The sequence below is a fragment of the Oratosquilla oratoria genome, unplaced genomic scaffold (assembly GCF_046742065.1).
Source record: "Oratosquilla oratoria isolate Oo_2021 unplaced genomic scaffold, ASM4674206v1 SCAFFOLD228, whole genome shotgun sequence".
Taxonomy (NCBI): Eukaryota; Metazoa; Arthropoda; class Malacostraca; order Stomatopoda; family Squillidae; genus Oratosquilla; species Oratosquilla oratoria.
In genome coordinates, this window is record NW_027467580.1 from 51,326 (window position 1) to 72,192 (window position 20,867).

Sequence of the window (20,867 nt, forward strand, 5' to 3'; positions counted from 1 at the left end):
ATAATGTGGATGAAGGTGAAACTGGGAAAGGAGATGTGGGTTTTTGTAAGTGCATATGGGCCTGATAGTGAGAAGAGTGTAGAAGAAAGGGAGGCTTTTTGGATAGATTTAAATGAGTGCATAGAGGGATTAGGGAGAAATGTCAATGTAATAGTACTGGGAGACCTTAACCCCTTCCATACGGTGCCGCATACGTAGGCGGCATGAGGAGCAAGTGGATACGAGGCTGCCATATCGGCGTCTTGATTATATTTATTGTAGTTGCCCCTGCGTAATGACATACTCTCTAAACTGTCTTCATCACATTTTCTATGGTTATCAAAATTCATGGGTGAAAGAGAGAACGATCGATATAAGCGGTGACTATATTTTATGATGCGAGTATTATTATGACACATCGTACGTCTGGCAGCTAATGCTGCCCGCGAGATTTTGAACCGTAATGAAGAGGTTAATGCTAGGGTAGGAAATGAACCAATTGATGGAGTGGTTGGGAAATGTGGAGTTCCAGGAAAGAATCGTAGTGGAGAGTTGATGGTGATGTGTCTTGAGAGTTGATGATAGCAAATACAGTGTTTCGGAAAAAAGTCAAGCATAAGTACACATGGGAGAGGGTGGTGGATGGAAGGTGGTAGATTGAGCGTTAATGGACTATGTAGTGGTAGATAGGAGTATAATAGGAAGAGTTAAGGATGTACAGGTGCTAAGGGGAGAGGGTGGGAGAATATCAGATAATTTTTTGTTGGAAGGTAAGTTGAGAGTGGAGGATAGATGGAGAAAGAGGAAAAGGACAAAAGGTAGGGAGGTGCTTAGAGTGAACTCTTTAAAGGAAAAGGAGTACAAGAAGAAGCTGAGAGAGGAGTGGGAGGGAGTGAAGGAGAGAGTAGAGCTAGGAGTGGAGGAATGGGGATGGTTCAAGGAGGGAGTCACAAAGTGTGCAAAGATGATGTGTGGAACAAGATGGACAGGAGGAAATAGAAGGAAGGGTAGTGAGTGGTAGGATGAGGAAACAAAGAAGGTTGTAGAAGAGAAGAAGCGAGCTTTCACAGATTGGTTACAAAATAGGATGAGGGAGTCATATGAGAGGTACAAAGAAAAGAAAAGAGAAGTAAAGCAAAAGGTAAAGGAGGCAAAGAGGAGAGCAGATGTGAAATGGGGTAAGAGTATGACAGAAAATTTTGAAAGTAATAAAAAGATGTTTTGGAAAGAAATTAAGAGAGGAAGAGGAGGCGAATCAAGTAGAGAAGAAAAGGTAAAAGGTGCAGATGTAGAAATGATAATGGAAGAGAAGGCAGTAAGGGGAAGATGGGCAGAGTATTTTAGGGAGTTGCTAAATGTGAAGGAGAATAGGGAGGGAAAGATAGCTGCAGTGGGAAATGCTAAGAAAATGACCGTGATGAGTGAGGATAATGGAGGAGAAATAAGGAAGGATGAAGTGAGGGCGGTTGTTGGGATGATGAAAGCGGGTGAGGCGCCTGGTCTGGATGGATGCCATGCAGTGTCTAAAGGGGGGAGGTGCAGTGATGGTGGACTGGCTGGTGAGGTTGTTTGATATTTGTTTGATGGGGGCTGGAGTTCCGGAAGACTGGAGGGGTGCCTGTATAGTCCCGCTTTACAGGGGAGGGGGGGGGGCGATTGGCGAGGCGAGGGATTGGCTTCTTGAGTGTAGTTGGGAAGGCTTATGGGAGGATCTTGATTGATAGGATTGGGAGAGGAGTGGAGGGAGTGGTTGGTGGGGAGCAGTGTGGATTTGGGATGGGTGGAGGTTGTGTGGATCGGATTTTTGTGGTAAGACGGATATGTGAGAAAGCTATAGGAAGGGGGAGGGATGTTTTTTGGGCTTTTATGGATCTGGAAAGGGCTTGCCACAGGGTGGACAGGAGGGCGCTGTGGGAGGTTTTGCGGATGTACGGGATGGGAGGGGGGTTTCTGGGAGCTGTTGGGATTTTTTGCGAGAGTGGTGGAGCATGTGTCAGGATTGGAAATGGAAGGAGTGAGTGGTTCGAGGTGAAGGTGGGACTTCGTCGGGGATGTGTTGTGTCGCCCTGGCCGTTCAACTTGTACATGGATGGGGTGGTGGGTCAGGGATTGGAGATGGTTAAAGAAAATGGAGAAAAGTGGGAGGTGAGCCAGCTGTTGTTTGCAGACGACACTGCGCTTGTGGCAGGATCGGAGGAGGGATTGAGGAAGTTGGTGACAGAGTTTGGGAGAGTGGGTGAAAGAAGAAAGCTAAAGATAAATGTGGGTAAAAGTAAGGTGATGAGATGTACAGGTAGTCGTCGACTTATGACCGAGTTCGGTTCTGACAGACAGGTCGTAAGTCGATCTGGACGCAAGTCGGTCTATATATATATATATACAGTATATATTACCCTATATATATATATATATATACATATTGTATATTATATTTAGCATACTGAAATAATCTTAGCATCTTTGAACTATGCTGTATATTATTTTTAACCTTTTTATAATTTCATCTGATTTTCTTTGGGAAACGTAGCCTGGGCCTAAGCATATTGAATAAAATCCTATCATCTTTGACCTATGATATTCAATACTGTATTTGTTAACCTTTTTATCATTTTACCTTCAGACTTTCTTTAGGAAACGTATGCATACTGAATAGAATCTTATTATCTTTGAGCTACGTTGTTTAATATTCATTAACTTTTTTATCATTTTCGTTAGGAAACGTAGCCAGGGCCTACGCATACTAAATAAAGTCCTGTCATCTTTGACCTACAAATCCTTTTTTGTTGGTTACATTAAAATCATTGTAAAGCAAAATTAGGGGAAAAAAAAATTCAAAACACATTCTTTTCGTTTACGTACTGTACCGAAAATATTGTTATCGACAACAGACTAGGCATAATCAAAGTTTACTGTTACATTTTATATCGCAAAACAAAAATACAAAATGCTGTACCGAACATTTTGTCATCGACAACAGACTAGGCATAAAAAATACTGTTACATTTTATTAATTGCAAAACATAAAAATACAAAATGTAAGGCAAAATTAGGATTCTTTTTTTTATTTCAAAACACATTCTTTTCGTTTACGTACTGTACCTAACATATTGTTATGAACAACAAACTAGCCTAGGCATAAAAAGTTTGTTATATTTTATTAATTGCAAAACATATAAAAATACAAAATGCAATGCAAAATTAGGAAACATTTTCCTTCAAACAAAAAAAATGAAAGAATATTTAGCTGGCTGGGATGCTGACACTGCCGGCAGCCTGCCAAAACTATGGTACTCGCGTCTCGCGGCGTGCAGAGTAATAGTATTGTACTGCCAGCCATAACATTGCAATTCTATTACTCTATTAAATGTTTAATATTATTGCACCATCTCGTGGTCGTAAAGTCGATCAGTCGTAAGTCGCATAAGTCGACGACTACCTGTATAAGGAGTGAAAGTGGCAGTAGACTGGAAGTGAGCGTTAAGGGAGAGCGACTGGAGGAAGTGGATAGTTTTAGATACTTGGGTGCAAATGTGGCAGGAAAAGATGGAGTGGAGGTGGAGGTAGAATGTAGATTGAGAGAAGCGAGTAAATGCCTCAGTGGATTGGAAGGTGTAATGAGGAATAGACGTTTGGGAATGGATGCTGGGAGGAGAATGTATGAAGGAGTGATTGTGCCAACAGCACTGTATGGGGCAATAACATGGAACATAAGAGAGGAAGAGAGGAGTTTGAATGTGTTTGAGATGAGGTGTCTGAGAAGCATGATGGGGGTTACTAGGCTAGATAGAGTGAGAAATGAGGAGGTGAGGAGGAGAACAGGGGTGGAAAGGGAGTTGGGAGATAGGGTGGATGAAAGAGTATTAGGATGGTTTGGACACATGGAAAGAATGAGTGAAGAAAGACTAGTAAAAGAGGTATGGAAGGCAGATGTGGAGGGAGTGAACATGAGGGGACGTCCTAGGATGAGATGGATGGATGGGGTGAAGGGGGCTTTGGGGAAGAGGGGAATGTCTGTTGAGGAAGGACGGGAGAGGACGGAAGACAGGGGTGAATGGAGAATGGTTGTATATGGATGATGATGTGATGCATGAGGTGGAATGGATGGGGGGATGGGGGTGAGGTAGTATGTGTCCGCAAAATTTGACCAGCCCGAAGGGATTTCTCCCCGTCTTCTCCTTTTATGCATGGGGGGGACGGAGAGGGGGGGGTCGCTGATTTAATGAAGTGGCCTTGCTGTGGATGTGCTGTGTCTTGCGACACTGCCTCTGACCCAGGGCAGTGGACAAGGTGCAGGGATGACACGTCATCCAGGAGGTGCTAAGATAAGAGGGAGGGTGGAGGGGGGTGGAGTGTATTTAGGGATGGAATGGGTGGGAATGATTTTATGCCTTTTTCTTTTTGGCTATCTCCCTAGGAAGAGGGAAAAAGCCTTGATATATGTATGTACATCTCATCACCGTACTTCTTTCGCACATTTTCCTAAACTCCATAACTAACTTAATTCCACCTCTGATCCTGCCACAAGGCAGTGTCGTTAACAAACAACAACTGGCTTATCTTCCAGTTTTTTTAACCATCTCCAATCCCTGGCCCATTACCATTGTGTTTACCTGTTACACCATCCCATCCATGTATTAATGAAACAACTAGGGCAATATTACTCATCCCTAGTGAAGTCCCACCTTTATCTCAAACCACTCAGTCTCTCTATTTCTAATTTTAACACAGGCTCTACTACTCCCATAAAAATTCTTGACTGCTCTTAACAGCATTCCTTCTATCCCATACATCTGTAATATCTCTCACAGTGCCTTCCTGTCTACTCTGTCATAAGCCTTTTCCAAATCCATAAAGGCACAAAAAACATCTTTACCTTTTCCTAAAGCTTTCTCACATATCTGCCTTACCACAAAAATTGGATCCATGCAACTACCTGTCTTAAACCCACACTGTTCCTCACCAATTACTTCCTCTGTTCCTCTCCTAATCCTCTCAAAACCCTCCCATGAGCCTCCCCATTTATGAGTACACTCGACAAACTAATCCCTCTGAAACTACTACACTCACACTAGTCCCCTTTTCTCTTGTAAAGAGGAACTATACAGGCACTCCTCCAGCACTCTACCCTCTTTTAGACAGACATTAAACAACCTTACCAGCCACTCCACTATCACTGTACCTTCCTTTTTTAAACACTCCGCATAATGCCCATCCAACCCAGGTGCCTTACCTGCTCATAATTTTAATAACTGATTTCTCCTCATCTTTCCTTAATTCTCCTCAAAATTCCTCATTCATCACTGTTATTTTCTTAGAGCTTCCCAGTGCAACTACCTTTCCCTCACTATCCTCCTTCACATTAAGCAACTCCCTAAAATACTCTGCCCACCTTTCTCTTACTTTCTCATCCATTATCATTTCTCCATCTGCATCTTTTACCTTTTCTTCTCTATTTAATTCACCTCCTCACCTTCCATAACATCTTTTTATTACAATCAAAATTTTCTGTCATACGCTTACTCCATTTCACATCTGCTCCTCTTTGCCTCCTTTATCTTATGCTTTACCTCTCTTCTCTTTTTTTTTGTACCTCTCATATGATTCTCTCATCCTATTCTGTAACCAATCTGTAAATGCTCACATTTTCTCTTCTACAACCTTCTTTGCTTCATCATCCCACCACTCACTACCAACATTTCCTCTAAGCTGTGCGCATGTGTGTTCATGTTTTACAACTAGCGCACATAAAGAAAAAAATGTGCGCACACAAGGTTTTCAAATGACATTAACATCCATTCAATAAAGAAATTTCACCCAAACATCAACTTATAAATTCTCTAAAAATATGGTAACTTGTCAACTGTCAAACTTTTTCCCTCTTCTAATTCTAGCACTTCCATTGCAAACAAAATGACTTTGCTGTCATGGGTGTGCACATACTTTTCAGAAAAGGCAAATTTTGCACACAACATACAAGCAAAAGAGGAAACACTGCCCACTACCTTCCTTCTATTTCCTCCCATCCTCCTTGTTCCACACACCATCTTTGCACAGATTGTGACTCCTTGAAACATCCCCATTCCTCCTCCACTCCTAGTCCTATCCTTAACTCTCCTACTCACTCCTCTCTCAGCTTCTTGTACTCCTTTTCTTTCTCATTTAAGCAGTTTACTCCAAGCACCTCCCTACCTTCTGTCCTTTTCCTCTTTCTTAATCTATCCTCCACTCTCAACTTACCGTCCACCAAAAAATTATCTGATATTCTCCCACTATCTCTCCTTAGAACATGTACATCCAAAACTCTTCCCACTCTTCTCCTGGATACAACTATTAAGTCCTTTAAAGCCCAATCTACCACCCTTCCATCCACCACCCTCTCCCATGTGTCCTTATGCTTGACTTTATCCTATACACTGTTTGCCATGATCAACTCTCTTTCTAGACACATCTCCACCATCAACTCTCCACTATGATTTTTTCCTAGAACTCAACACTTCCCAACCACTCTGTCTACTGGTTCATTTCTTACCCTAGCATTAAAATCTACCAATGTCACTACATTGACATTTCTCCCTAAACCCTCTATGCACTCATTTACATCTATCCAAAAAGCCTCCCTTTCCTCTACACTCTTCTCACTACTTCGCTCATATGCACTTACAAACCCACATCTCCCTCCCTAGTTTCACATGTTTACTAATCTCTTCACTTACTAGTATAGCTACCTCTTCTCTCCCTCATCCTCTCTTTACTCCTGACATCTTCCCAACTTCATTCCCAAACTAAACTCATCCCTTCCTTTCAAATTAGTTTCACTTGATGCCAACACATCCATCTTTCTTCTACTAAACATACTGCCTATCTCTTCCCTTTTACTCTCATCTGTACCATACCCATCCACATTATGATTCTGGTTGGAAAACTCCTCCTAGACCCTCTTATGCCTTTGATTTTTCATAGGAATATTCCCTTTGGGGCTGCAGAGAAAAGGAAGCCTAGTCCTATCCCCATCCTGTTTTTGTTGCCTTTCATGATTCAAGTAGGAACACTTGGTGGCAATATTCTTCTCCTCTACCACAGGGTTCAGCAAAATAAGGAAATAAATATTGAGAAAAGTGGTACAGGACAGTATTAAGAGTGGGGGGACAGCATAATAAGGTATCATCATTTCTCTATGAATAGAGATTTCCTCAATTGCAGAAAAAATGATGTGTGGCTCTGGTCTGTAGGGGCACCCAATAAAAACCCTAAAGTATCAGCTGCATGCTACTGAGCAGCTTTTACCCCACGATAACATACAACCTATAGCCCAGACAGAGAAATAGTAATAATAATAACAATAATAACAACAACAATTAAAATAGCATTTGAGAATGGATGCTAAGAAGAGATTGTATGAAGAGGTAATTGTGCTGATAGCACTGTATGGGGCAGAAACATGGAACATAACATAGGAACAGAGGAAGAATTTAAATGTGTTTGAGATGAAATGTCTGAGAAGTATGGTAGGGGTTACTAGGTTGGATAGAGTGAGAAATGAGTAGATGAGGAGGAGAGCAGGGATGGAAAAAGGAGTTGGGGGATATGGTGTAAGAGTATTGGGATGGTTAGGACACATGGAAAGAATGAGTGAAGAAAGATTAGTAAATGAAGTGTGGAAGGCAGAAGTGGAAGGAATGAACAGAAGGGGGCGACCAAAGATGAGATGGATGGATGGTGTAAAGGGGGCACTGTTGAGGAAGGAAGGGAGAAGAGAAAAGATAGGGGAGAGTGGAGAATGGTTGTGTATGGATGATGCTGTGATGCATGGAAGGGAGTGGGTGAGGGATGAGGGGGGGGTTTGGGAGTGGTTATGTATGAATAATATTTTGATGGAGCCTAAAGGGATTTCTTCCTGTCTTCTTATTATCTGCATGAGAGGACAGATAGGGGGGTTGTCGATTAAATGAAGTGGCCTTGCAGTAGGTGTGCCGTATTTTGCTGCATTCCTTCTGACCCAGGGCAATGGCCAAGGTGCAGTGATGACCTGTCATCCAGGAAGGGATGAGGAGTGGTAAATGGGAATGGAGTGGGTGGGGATAAAATAGGTGTGATTGGAATTATGCCTTCTGGTTTTGGCTACCTCCCTTGTAAGGGGGATAAAGCCCTTGGTATATATGTATATATGTATATATACAATCTTGGCAGGGCAAACAATAAACACCAGGTGACTCAACTTCCTTCGGTTTTTGTTGAACGTTCACAATTTGCTTACGCACGGTGTTAGGGTAGTGATATGCAATAGTGAGACTAGCACCGTGCGTAAACAAATTGTGAACGTTCATCAAAAACTGAAGGAAGTTGAGTCACCTGGTGTTTATTGTTTGCCCTGCCAAGATTGTGATTTGGTTTACTTGGGTCAAACCGGGAGAGACTTGAACACTAGATTGGCAGAACATAAAAGGTCAATTAGGTATGGGCAAGAAAATTTGGCTGTATTTCTTCATGTCAAAAATAAGAATCATTCTTTCGACTGGGGTAAGGCCAGATTAGTGTTCAAGTCCCATTGCAGTTTCAGGAGAAAAATAGTCGAATCAGCATTAATTGAGGAATGCCCTAATATTAATATCTCTAAAGGACAGTGGACTCCTGACATCATTTCACGCGCAGCTGTTAACAAACTGGTACGGGGCTTACAACCCCCCCCCTCACCTCACCCCCTCCCTCCTCCGCCACCCCAGTTTGCCCCGTGCCTGAGTGAGGTCATCTGTCCACATTCCTTCTCTTTTCTGTAGCTTATAAGTCCCCTTTGTCCTGTCTTATGTACTTTCCTGAAGAGGGCTACAGTTGATAGCCGAAATATAGGATTCTTCTTTATTCGAAGTTTATTTTCTCCGACTGTGGGTTTCCTGTGTGTCATATATATATATATATATATATATATATATATTCTCAATATGATAGGAATAACTGAGACATGGTTAAATGGTACAGAGTTCGAAGCTGAATTTAATATTGCGGGATTTAAACACTTTCATCAGGATAGAAACCACAAGAAAGGTGGGGATGTTCTATTGTACGTTAAAAACAATGTTCATGCTTGTGTTTTAGAGAAAGTGAAACAGGATGCATATGATAGTTTGTGGGTTGAGTTAACCCAAACAAATGGACAAAAAATGAATATAGGTGTAATATATAGGCCAAAGACATTATCATTAGCAGACGACAAACTGTTATTTCAAGAACTGTCTAGTTTCTGCGACCGGGATTTATTGATAATGGGTGATTTCAATTTTACTGACATTGATTGGATGACCCTTGAACATGGCCATATAGGTAGTCGCTTGTTTGATTTTCTTGGAGACAATTACTTAATTCAACATGTAAAAGAGCCCACAAGATATGGAAACTTACTCGATCTTTTGATCACTAGCCGCGAAAGCATGGTAACTGATGTAGAAGTCGGTGAATCTGTTGCAAATAGCGATCACAACCTAGTTAGATTCAAACTCGTAAACAATTTTAGAATAGATACTTGTGTTTCCAAAATACCCGATTTCAGTAAAGCTCAGTTCATAGGACTACGTCAGGAGCTTCAGCTTACAGATTGGGAGGCAAAATTAAACGAAAGACCTGTAGATCAGATGTGGGAAATATTTCAAAATACGCTCACTAAGATGATTCAAACTTACATTCCTTTTAAGGACAGACGTCCCCCAAATCAGGCTCGCCCAAAGTGGCTCGACAAAGAAACTAAAAAAAGTATTGCTAAAAAGAGACAGGATTATAAGAAATATAAGTGCTCGGGTGCATCTAATGACTATGAAAGTTATGTATCAATACAGAGAGATTTAAAAAAGACAATAAGAAAAAGAAAACGACAATACGAAATGAACATCGCTGAGAAATCCAAAGAGAATCCCAAAGAATTCTATAGTTACATTAGAGATAAAAAGGTGGTTAGGAATCACATTGGTCCACTATTATCTGCTGACGGTCAACTTGAATATTCAAATGAAGGAATGTGTAATATCTTAAACAATTATTTTAGCTCGGTATTCGTGAACGAAACACCTCAAAGTGAATTCCAAACTGAAACCTGTGAAAAGTCTGGGGTAAACTTACTACGGTAAATATAAAAGAAAAAATTAAAAGGTGTATAAACAAACTCAAAGTTAATAAAACACCAGGGCCTGACGGTTGGCATCCAAGAATCTTAAAGGAAATGAAAAATGAGATTGTTATTCCATTAGAAATTATTTTCAAGAAATCCATCATATCCAGAGATGTCCCAAGAGAATGGAAGCTAGCTAACGTTACTCCCATATTCAAAAAAGGTGACAAAAAGAAACCAAATAACTATAGGCCTATAAGTTTGACTTCAATCGTAGGAAAAATAATGGAAACTATCATCAGAGATGCTATCGAACATCATTTAGAAAGTAACTGTTTGATAAATGATAGCCAGCATGGTTTCAGACGGAAACGTTCTTGCGTGACTAACTTACTCGAATTCTACAACACAGTTATCTCCAATTATGACAAAAGAAACAAAATAGATTTAGTATATCTAGACTTTGCAAAAGCTTTTGATACCGTCCCACACGAAAGACTACTTACTAAATTAGCTTTGCATGGAATAAGTGGTAGCCTATTAGGTTGGACTAGTAATTGGTTGAATGGTCGAAAACAGAGTGGTTTTAAATGGAAAAACTTCTGGATGGAAAAGTGTTGCAAGTGGAGTTCCTCAGGGTTCCGTTCTTGGGCCACTTCTATTCATAGTATATATAAATGATAGAGACCATGGACTAAAATCTACTGTTTCCAAATTTGCTGATGATACAAAACTGTGCAGAGTGGCAAATGATCACTCAAACCAATTAGATATTCAAGAAGATTTAGAAAAATTACAGCAATGGTCTGAAAAGTGGCTAATGAAATTTAACACAAGTAAATGCAAGGTAATGCACATAGGTAAAAATAACAGTAAGTACGATTACAAGTTATTTGGAAATTCCTTAACAAAAGTGGATAGTGAAAAAGATCTCGGCATGATTATCAGTAACGACCTCAAATCATCCAAGCAGTGTATTTCAGCCTCTGAGAAAGCAAATAAGATTCTAGGACTGATTGCGCGATCTTTTGATTTCAAAAGTCCATCACTCATTAACAAGCTATATAAATCGTTAGTTCGTCCACATTTGGAATATGCTGTTTCCGTATGGTCACCGAATCTCATTAAAGACATTGACAGACTGGAAAAAGTACAACAGCGAGCCACAAAGCTGATTCCAAATATCAAAAATAAATCATACGAAAATCGACTAAAACATATGAATCTGTTTTCCCTAAAAAAGCGTAGACTCAGAGGTGACTTGATACAGGTCTTTAAAATTCTAAAGGGAATTGACATCAAAAGTGACAAAATTTTTACATTGAATGAGAATCAGACAAGAAACAATGGTCTCAAACTGTCCGGAAATAGATTCAACTTGGAAGTAGGTAGAAACAACTTTGCCAACCGTGTAGTTAATGAATGGAATAAACTTTCTGCACAGGTAGTGCAATGTAGTTCAGTTCAAAGCTTTAAGAATCATTTAGATAAATACCTAAGTAAGATGCTGTAATGATTATAATTTATCTTACATTATTTGTTTTTGTTTTGTTATAATTTGTCTGTCTGATTTTCATTTATTATTAGTTATATGTCAATTTATCATCATTTACTATTTACCTGTTTGTTTATTATTTAACTATACCTATGCATTTATATATGTATTTTATTTGTTATTTACATTATCATAGTTTTTTATTATTTTATTATTAATATGATTTTTTTTCCGCATCCGACCTAGATATGGATCAAAAGGTCTCCTGTCGGCATGCTCCGCCTTTGTAATCCTTTGTAATATATATACACACACATATGTATATATATATATATATACAGGTAGTCGTTGACTTACGACCGAGTTCGGTTCCGACAGACAGGTCGTAAGTCGATCTGGACGCAAGTCGGTCTTTATATATATATATATATACAGTATATATTACCCTTTAAATATTTTTGTTACTGTATATATATATATTGTATATCGTATTTAGCATACTGAAATAATCTTAGCATCTTTGAACTATGTTGTATAGTATTTCTTAACCTTTTTATAATTTTCTCTGATTTTTTTGGGGAAATGTAGCCTAGGCATAAGCATACTGAATAAAATCCTATCATCTTTAATCTATGATATCTAATACTGTACGAGTATTTTCTAACCTTTCTATTATTTTACCATCAGACTTTCTTTAAGAAACGTATGCATACTGAATAGAATCTTATTATCTTTGAGCTACGTTGTTTAATATTCATTAACTTTTTTATAATTTTCGTTAGGAAACGTAGCCTAGGCCTATGCATACTGAATAAAGTCCTGTTAACTTTGACCTACAAATACTTTTTTGTTGGTTACAATAAAATCATTGCAAGGCAAAATTCGGACATTTTTTATTTTTATTTCAAAACACATTCTTTTCGTTTACGTACTGTACCGAAAATATTGTTATCGACAACAGACTAGGCATAAACAAAGTTTACTGTTACATTTTATTAATCGCAAAACATAAAAATACAAAATGCTGTACTGAACATATTGTTATCGACAACAGACTAGGCATAAAAAAGTTTTAATGCTACATTTTATTAATTGCAAAACATAAAAATACAAAATGCAAGGCAAAATTAGAATTTTTTTTATTTCAAAATACATTCTTTCCGTTTATGTACTGTACCAAACATACTGTTATCGACAAACTAGCCTAGGCATAGAAAAATACTTTTACATTTTATTAATTGCAAAACATATAGAAATACAAAAATACAAAATGCAATACAAAATTAGGAAAGATTTTACTTCAAACAAAAAATTGAAAGAATATTTAGCTGGCTGGGATGCTGATGCTGTCGGCAGCCTGCCAAAACTATCATACTAGCGTCTCGCGGCGTGCAGAGTAATTGTTCTGCGCTGCCAGACATACCATTGCAATTCTATTACTCTATTAAATGTTAAATATTATTGCACTATCTCGTGGTCGTAAAGTCGATCAGTCGTAAGTCGCATAGGTCGTAAGTCGACGACTACCTGTATATATATATATACCGTATATATATATATATATATATGCATGCAAGGTTACCACTTAAGAAAATAAACAAACGGAGCAGAGCACTTTCGTATATTACTTCTTCAGTGTAAATTACACTGAAGATGTAATATACGAAAGCGCTCTGCTCCATTTGTTTATTTTCTTAAGTGGTTATCTTGCATTTATAAAGCATACATTCCTAGTGTTCTTATTGCATATATATATATATACAGGTAGTCATCGACTTACGACCTATGCGACTTACGACTGATCGACTTTACGACCACGAGATGGTGCAATAATATCTAACATTTAATAGAGTAATAGAATTGCAATGTTATGCCTGGCAGTGCAGTACATTACTCCGCACGCTGCGAGACGTGAGTATGATAGTTTTGGCAGGCTGCCGGCAGCGTCAGCATCCCAGCCAGCTAAATATTCTTTCATTTTGTTTGTTTGAAGTAAAATGTTTCCTAATTTTGCATTGCATTTTGTATTTTTGTATGTTTTGCAATTAATAAAATATAACAAACTTTTTATGCCTAGGCTAGTTTGTTGTCGATTACAATATGTTCGGTACAGTACTTAAACGAAAAGAATGTCTCTTGTTGAAATTCAAAAAATCCTAATTTTGCCTTACATTTTGTATTTTTATGTTTTGCAATTAATAAAATGTAACAGTATTTTTTTATGCCTAGTCTGTTGTCGATGACAAAATGTTCGGTACAGCATTTTGTATTTTTATGTTTTGAGATTAATAAAATGTAACAGTAAACTTTGTTTATGCCTAGTCTGTTGTCGATAACAATATTTTCGGTACAGTACGTAAACGAAAAGAATGTGTTTCGAAATATTTTTTTTCCTAATTTTGCCTTACAATGATTTTAATGTAACCAACAAAAAAGGATTTGTAGGTCAAAGATGACAGGACTTTATTCAGTATGTGTAGGCCTAGGCTACGTTTCCTAACGAAAATGATAAAAAGTTAATGAATACTAAACAACATAGCTCAAAGATAAGATTTTATTCAGTATGCATACGTTTCCTAAAGAAAGTCTGATGGTAAAATAATACAAAGGTTAACAAATACAGTATTAAATATCATAGGTCAAAGATGATAGGATTTTATTCAATATGCTTAGGCCTAGGCTACGTTTCCCAAAGAAAATCAGATGAAATTATAAAAAGGTTAAAAATACTATACAACATAGTTCAAAGATGCTAAGATTATTTCAGTATGCTAAATATACAATATATACATATATATATATATATATATTATATAAAGGGTAATATATACTGTATATATATATATAGACCGACTTGTGTCCAGATCGACTTACGACCTGTCTGTCGGAACCGAACTCGGTCGTAAGTCGACGACTACCTGTATATATATATATATATATATATATATGTTTGTGTGTGTGTGTATGTGTATTTACCTAGTTGTATTTTACAGGAAGGGGAGCTATGCTCGTGGTGTCCCATCTTCATATCTCATTTTATCTAGACTGTTTTTAAATTCGTGTATTGTTTTTGCACACACTACATTCTCATCTAACTTGTTCCAAATGTCAATTACTCTGTTCTTTTTCATCTCTTCTATAACTGTCCTTCTTGATTTTCTTTCTGTGTCCTCTTGTATTTCTACTGTCCCATTTTATTAGATCCTCTCTATCAATAGTTTCTATACCTTTCATGATTCTATAAATAGTTATCAAGTCTCCTTCTTTGCTCTAATGTCTGTAGCTCAAGTTTTGCTAGTCTCTCTTCATATGATAGTTCTGAGAGTGTTGGTGCCAATTTTGTAATTGCTCTTTATATTCTTTCAAGTTATGTTATACATTTTTTTGTAATTGGTGACCATGTCGTCAATGCATATTCCAATCTTGGTCTTATCAAAGTGACTAGTATTTTCTTCACCATTTCTTCATCAAGGTATGTAAATGCCACTGATTGTTCTTATTAAATTATAAGTTTCTCCAAAATTTTTGTCTATATTTTTCTCAGGAGACATATTATTCATAATAACGACTCCCAGGTCCTTCTCATTTTCTACTTTTTTTTTTTTCTTCTCCCAATTCATATGATCCCACTATTCTTTTTTTGCTTCTTCCAAATTCCATTATATTACACTTCTTAATATTGAATTCCATCTCCCACTTCCTACTCCATTCCCATACTTTATTGAGATCACTCTGTAGCGACTCACAATCTTCTTCAGTGTTCACTTTTTTCAATAATTTTGCATCGTCTGCAAAGAAGCTCATATAACTTTCAATCCCTTTATCCATATCATTAATATATATAGCAAACATTGTTGGGGCCAGAACTGTTCATTGTGAAACATCACTTATCACTTCATCCCAATTAGAGTGTTTGTCTCTTATCAGTACTCTCATTTTTCTTTCATGCAAGAAGTCTTCCATCCACTTCGGCAGTTTGTCCTGTATGCCTCCTGCAGTTTCTAATTTCTTAAGCAACTTCTTATGTGGCACCTTATCAAAAGCTTTTATCAGGTCTAAAAATGCACCATCAGCCCATCCATCTCTTTCTTGTATTACATCTATTAGTTTTGAATAGAAACACATTAAGTTTGTGACACATGATCGTCCTTGTCTAAATCCAAATTGCCTTGGATTTAGTGCGTTGTTTTTTTCCAAATCCCTTACCCATCTACTTTTGATCATTCTTTCACAAATTTTTGCTATCATACTAGTTAGAGAGACCAGTCTATAGTTAGTAGGGTCTTCCTTGTTTCCCCCTTTATATATTGGTACTATATTTGCTCTTTTCCAATCTTTTGGAACTTTTCCCTCTTTCAATGAACTGTTTATTAGGCTATGTATTTTGTCTGTTAGTTCATTCCTACATTCTCTCAAAATACAGTTTGTTATTTCATCTGGTCCATGCGATTTTCTGACATCGAAATTACTCAAGTGTTTCATTATTTCATTCCTTCATACTTCTATCTCTTTCATAGGGGGACTTTCTCCTCCCATTCAATATCTCTAGGTTGTATGTTCTCCCTTGTAAACACCAATTTAAAATGCTTGTTCATAATTTCTGCCATTTCTATTTCCTCTGTGTATTCAACTCCTTGTCATAGTTTCTCTAATTCTTGTTTGCTTTTCAGTTTGTTGTTTACAAATCTGTAAAATAGTTTTGGTTGACCTTTACATTTTTCTGACATCTTTTTCTTATTTTCTCTCTTCTTCTCTGCACACTTGTACATATTCATTTCTATAACTAGTATATATTTTCCCTTTTTCAGGTCTTTTGTATTTTTTCCATTTTATCCAAGCTTTATCTCTTTTGTCTTTTAACTCCGTACATCTTTTGTTGTGTACCAGCACTTTACATATTATTTTTCTTGCTTTTGTCTTGGGACACACTTTTCCATTCGTTTATAAATTTTTGTCAAAATACTCCATTTCTCTTTTACTGTTGTTTCCTCCTTGTGTATTCTTTCCCAGTCAGCTTTTTGAGAGAATTCTCTTATTTGATCAAAGTTTGTTTTTTCATACATCAATCTTCCCTTTCTATAGTTTTTTTTCCATGTATTTTTCCTCATTTTGTTCCAGTTCAAACAATATGTGGTCACTTTTACTTATTGATGTCTTACAATCAATCTTGTCCACTATTTCAGGTTCTGATGTGATTATTAGGTCCAGTCTCAATGGTTCTTCCTCATTTCTATAACTAGTATTCTCTTGAATCCATTGCATCATTGTATGTTCTATAATCATATCAAGTAGTACATTTCCCCATAGGTCGTCTCCAACCTTCACTGTCATTTCTTCCCAGCAGATTTCTTTACAATCAAAGTCACCCATTATAACTATTCTTTCTCCATCTTCCATTATCTTATTTAGTGTTATCCTTGTGTCTTCTTACATACTTTTGTGTTCTCTCTTCCCACGAGGCCGTTTTAGGAGGGACATAATTTACTACAAACTTCCTGCTCTTCCCATCCCTGTCCTCCACTTCCATCATAATCACCTCTACTCTATTCTTTCCATATGTAACATTCCTCACATTGATATCGTTCTTAGTCACCCTGAACATAACTCCACCCCCTTGTTTTACCTCTCTGTTTCTAATCCAATAATTATATACACCATGTCCTACACTGTTGGGTGGTAGTGGACCTTTCAATTTTGTCTCTACAATTCCCATTATGTCTGGTTCTTCGTTCAGGTAATCATTCAATTCATTCAAGCCTGCTATTAAGCCATCTATATTTGTGCACTTTTAACTTTCTGCTACTTCCATTGTGTTTTCCGTTTCCCTTCTGTTTTTCTCTGCTATGAACCATTTCCTCACTTTCATATTCACTACTCTCAAATAGAATTTCTCTTTTTCTGACTGTTCTTTTCTCATTTTTTTCCTTAGCTTCTGGTCTTTTAATTTTCTCATCCTCTCGTTCCTCTTTATTCATTTCTCTTTTTATCCATACCTTATTATATTGCTGTCTGCTAGTTTCCCTGTTTTTGCTAAGATATTCTCTGCTGTCGTTTGTGACCTGAATTTAACCTTAATTGGTCTGGTCTTATCTGTATTGTATTTCCCTAGCCTATACATTTCTTCTATTTGTTTCCCTATTTCTGGTTCATCTTCTTGAACTACTTCTAATATATTATTTACTTTTTCCTTTTCCTCCTTCATTCTTGTAATCTTATTTTGATTATACTTCTTTTCCATCCCTAATATAATTATACATTTCTTTTTATCCGCTAAGTCTTACTATATTCTCCTTCTCCCTCATCAGTTTAATAACTGTGTCCATAGTTTGTTCTTTCATCTGCTGTTCCAATATATCTCTAAATTCCATTTTATTGTTCTCTTGTACTTTTTCCCAACCACTTACCTCTTTTGCTATGGACTCTTTTATTTTCTTTATTATTCCTCTTTAATTCCTCATTCTCTTCCTTTACTTCTCTTAACTCTTTTTAATTATTCTATTTCTTTAGTTAGATTTTGATTCTCTTTCCTTAGTTCTTCCAGTATATCAACTTATCAACTTCCTCGGCAACTAGAGTTAATTGGTCAAACCTAACCTCCCATTCTTCGTTCATTTTTTTTAGTTTCTCCTCCAGATTTACTAGTCGGAGGGAGGTTATCACCTCCTCCCTCATTAAATCCATAAAAGCATTTATCTTCTCTTTCCATTGAGCTGGTATTATCTATATTTCTGCTCTTGACACCTCTGCTTCCTTGTTGTTCGTCTGTGTATTCTGCCCTCCGTTTGTTTACGCTTCTCCTAAGATCCGCGGCCCGTTCGTCCCCTTCATCATTTCCTTCTATTTTCCTCAGTAATCCCTCCCCTTCTCCTTTTTCTTCACCTTCCCACTACACCACGAGCTTTCCCCTTCCCTATTAATACAACACAGGTACTTCCTTGTCCTTGTGATCCTCGTAATTTTAAAGATTTCACCAGAGTCCAGACTTCACTGCTACCCCGACCGATGTGTGTGTATTTACCTAGTTGTATTTTACGGGAAGGGGAGCTATGCTCGTGGTGTCCCATCTTCATATCTCATTTTATCTAAACTATTTTTAAATTCATGTATTGCTTTTGCACACACTTTCTCATCTAACTTGTTCCAACTCTGTGAGGAAAGCTGTTCTTTCTTGATTTTCTTTCTGTGTCCTCTTGTATTTCTATCATCCCATTTTATTAGATCCTCTCTATCAATAATTTCTATGCCTTTCATGATTCTATAAATAGCTATCAAATCTCCTCTCTCTCTTCTTTGCTCTAGTATCTGTAGCTCAAGTTTTGCTAGTCTCTCTTCATATGATAGTTTTGAGAGTGTTGGTGTCAATTTTGTAATTGCTCTTTGTATTCTTTCAAGTTTTTTTTATACATTTTTTTGGTACTTGGTGACTACATCATTGCTGCATATTCCAATCTTGGTCTTATCAGAGTGATTAGTATTTTCTTCACCATTTCTTCATCCAGGTATGTAAATGCCACTTTGATTGTTCTTATTAAATTATAAATTTCTCCAAAAATCTTATTTATATGTTTCTTAGGTAACATATTATTCATAACAATGACTCCCAGATCCTTCTCATTTTCTACTTTTTTTTTTATTCCTTCTTCTCCCAATTTATATCCCATTATTCTGTTTTTGCTTTTTCCAAATTCCATCATACTACACTTTTTAGTGTTGAACTCCATCTCCCACTTCCTACTCCATTCCCATACTTTATTTAGATCACTCTGTAGTGACTCACAATCTTCTTCCGTGTTCACTTTTTTTTAATAGTTTTGCATCATCTGCAAAGAAGCTCATAACTTTCAATTCTTCATCCATATCATTAATATATATATAGCAAACATTATTGGGGCCCAGAACTGTTCCTTGTGGAACACCACTTATTACTTCATCCCAATTTGAGTGTTTGTCTCTTATCACTACTCTCATTTTTCTTTCTTGCAAAAAGTCTTCCATCCATTTCAGCAGTTTGCCCTGTATTCCTCCTTCAGTTTCTAATTTCTTAAGCAACTTCTTATGTGGTACTTTGTCAATAGCTTTTTTTAGGTCTAGAAATGCACAATCAGCCCATCCATCTCTTTCTTGTATTATATCTATTAGCCTTGAATAGAAACATATTAAATTGGTGACACATGATCGTCCTTGTCTGAATCCAAATTGCCTTGGATTTAGCACGTTTTTTTCTAAATATTCTACCCAACTACTTTTGACAATTTTTTCACAAATTTTTGCTATTGTACTTGTTAGAGAGACTGGTTTATAGTTAGTAGGGTCTTCTTTATTTCCCCCTTTATATATAGGTACTATATTTGCTTTTTTCCAAATCTTTTAGAACTTTCCCTCTTTCAAAGAACTGTTTATGCTGTGTATTTTGTCTGCCAGTTCATTCCTGCATTCTTTCAAAATCCAGTCTGCTATTTCATCTGGTCCATGCGATTTTCTAACATCAAGATTACTCAAGTGTTTCATTATTTCATTCTTTGTTACTTCTATTTCTTTCATAGGGGGGACTTTTTTTCCATTCGATCTCCCCAGGTTGTATGTTCTCCCTTGTAAACACCAATTTAAAATGCTTGTTCATAATTTCTGCCATTTCTATTTCCTCTGTGTATTCAACTCCTCCTTGTCTTAATTTCTCTAAATCTTGTTTGTTTTTCAGTTTGTTGTTTACAAATCTGTAAAATAGTTTTGGTTGATCTATACATTTTTCTATGACATCTTTTTCATATTTTCTCTTTTCCTCTCTGCACACTTGTACATATTAATTTCTATAACAAGTATATGTTTTCCATTTTTCAGGTCTTTTGTATTTCTTCCATTTGGTCCAAGCTTTATCTCTTTTGTCTTTTAACTCCCTACATTTTTTGTTGTACAAGCACTTTACATATTCTTTTTCTTGTTTTTGTCTTGGGACATACTTTTCCACTCCTTTTTTATTTTTTGTCAAAATACTCCATTTCTCTTCCACTGTTGTTTCTTCTTTGTATATTCTTTCCCAGTTTTCTTTTTAAAAGAATTCTCTTATCTTATCAAAATTTGTTTTTTCATACATCATTCTTCCTTTTCTATATTGTTCAATTCTTTTCATGTATTTCTCCTCATTTAGTTCCAGTTCAATCAATATGTGGTCACTTTTACTTATTGGTGTCTTATATTCAATCTTTTCCACAATTTTAGGTTCAGATGTGATTATTAGGTAGTCTTGATGGTTCTTCTTCATTTCTATACCTAGTGTTCTCTTGTATCCATTGTGTCATTGTA

The 20,867-nt window shown here is 36.9% G+C and overlaps 1 protein-coding gene across 3 annotated transcripts in view; it reads right to left on the bottom strand.

Annotated features, from left to right (window-relative positions):
* The window catches only part of NiPp1 (nuclear inhibitor of protein phosphatase 1), a gene marked incomplete at its 3' end in the record, with an annotated part of 154,963 nt that overhangs the window by 48,572 nt on the left and 85,524 nt on the right, over window positions 1–20,867 (bottom strand).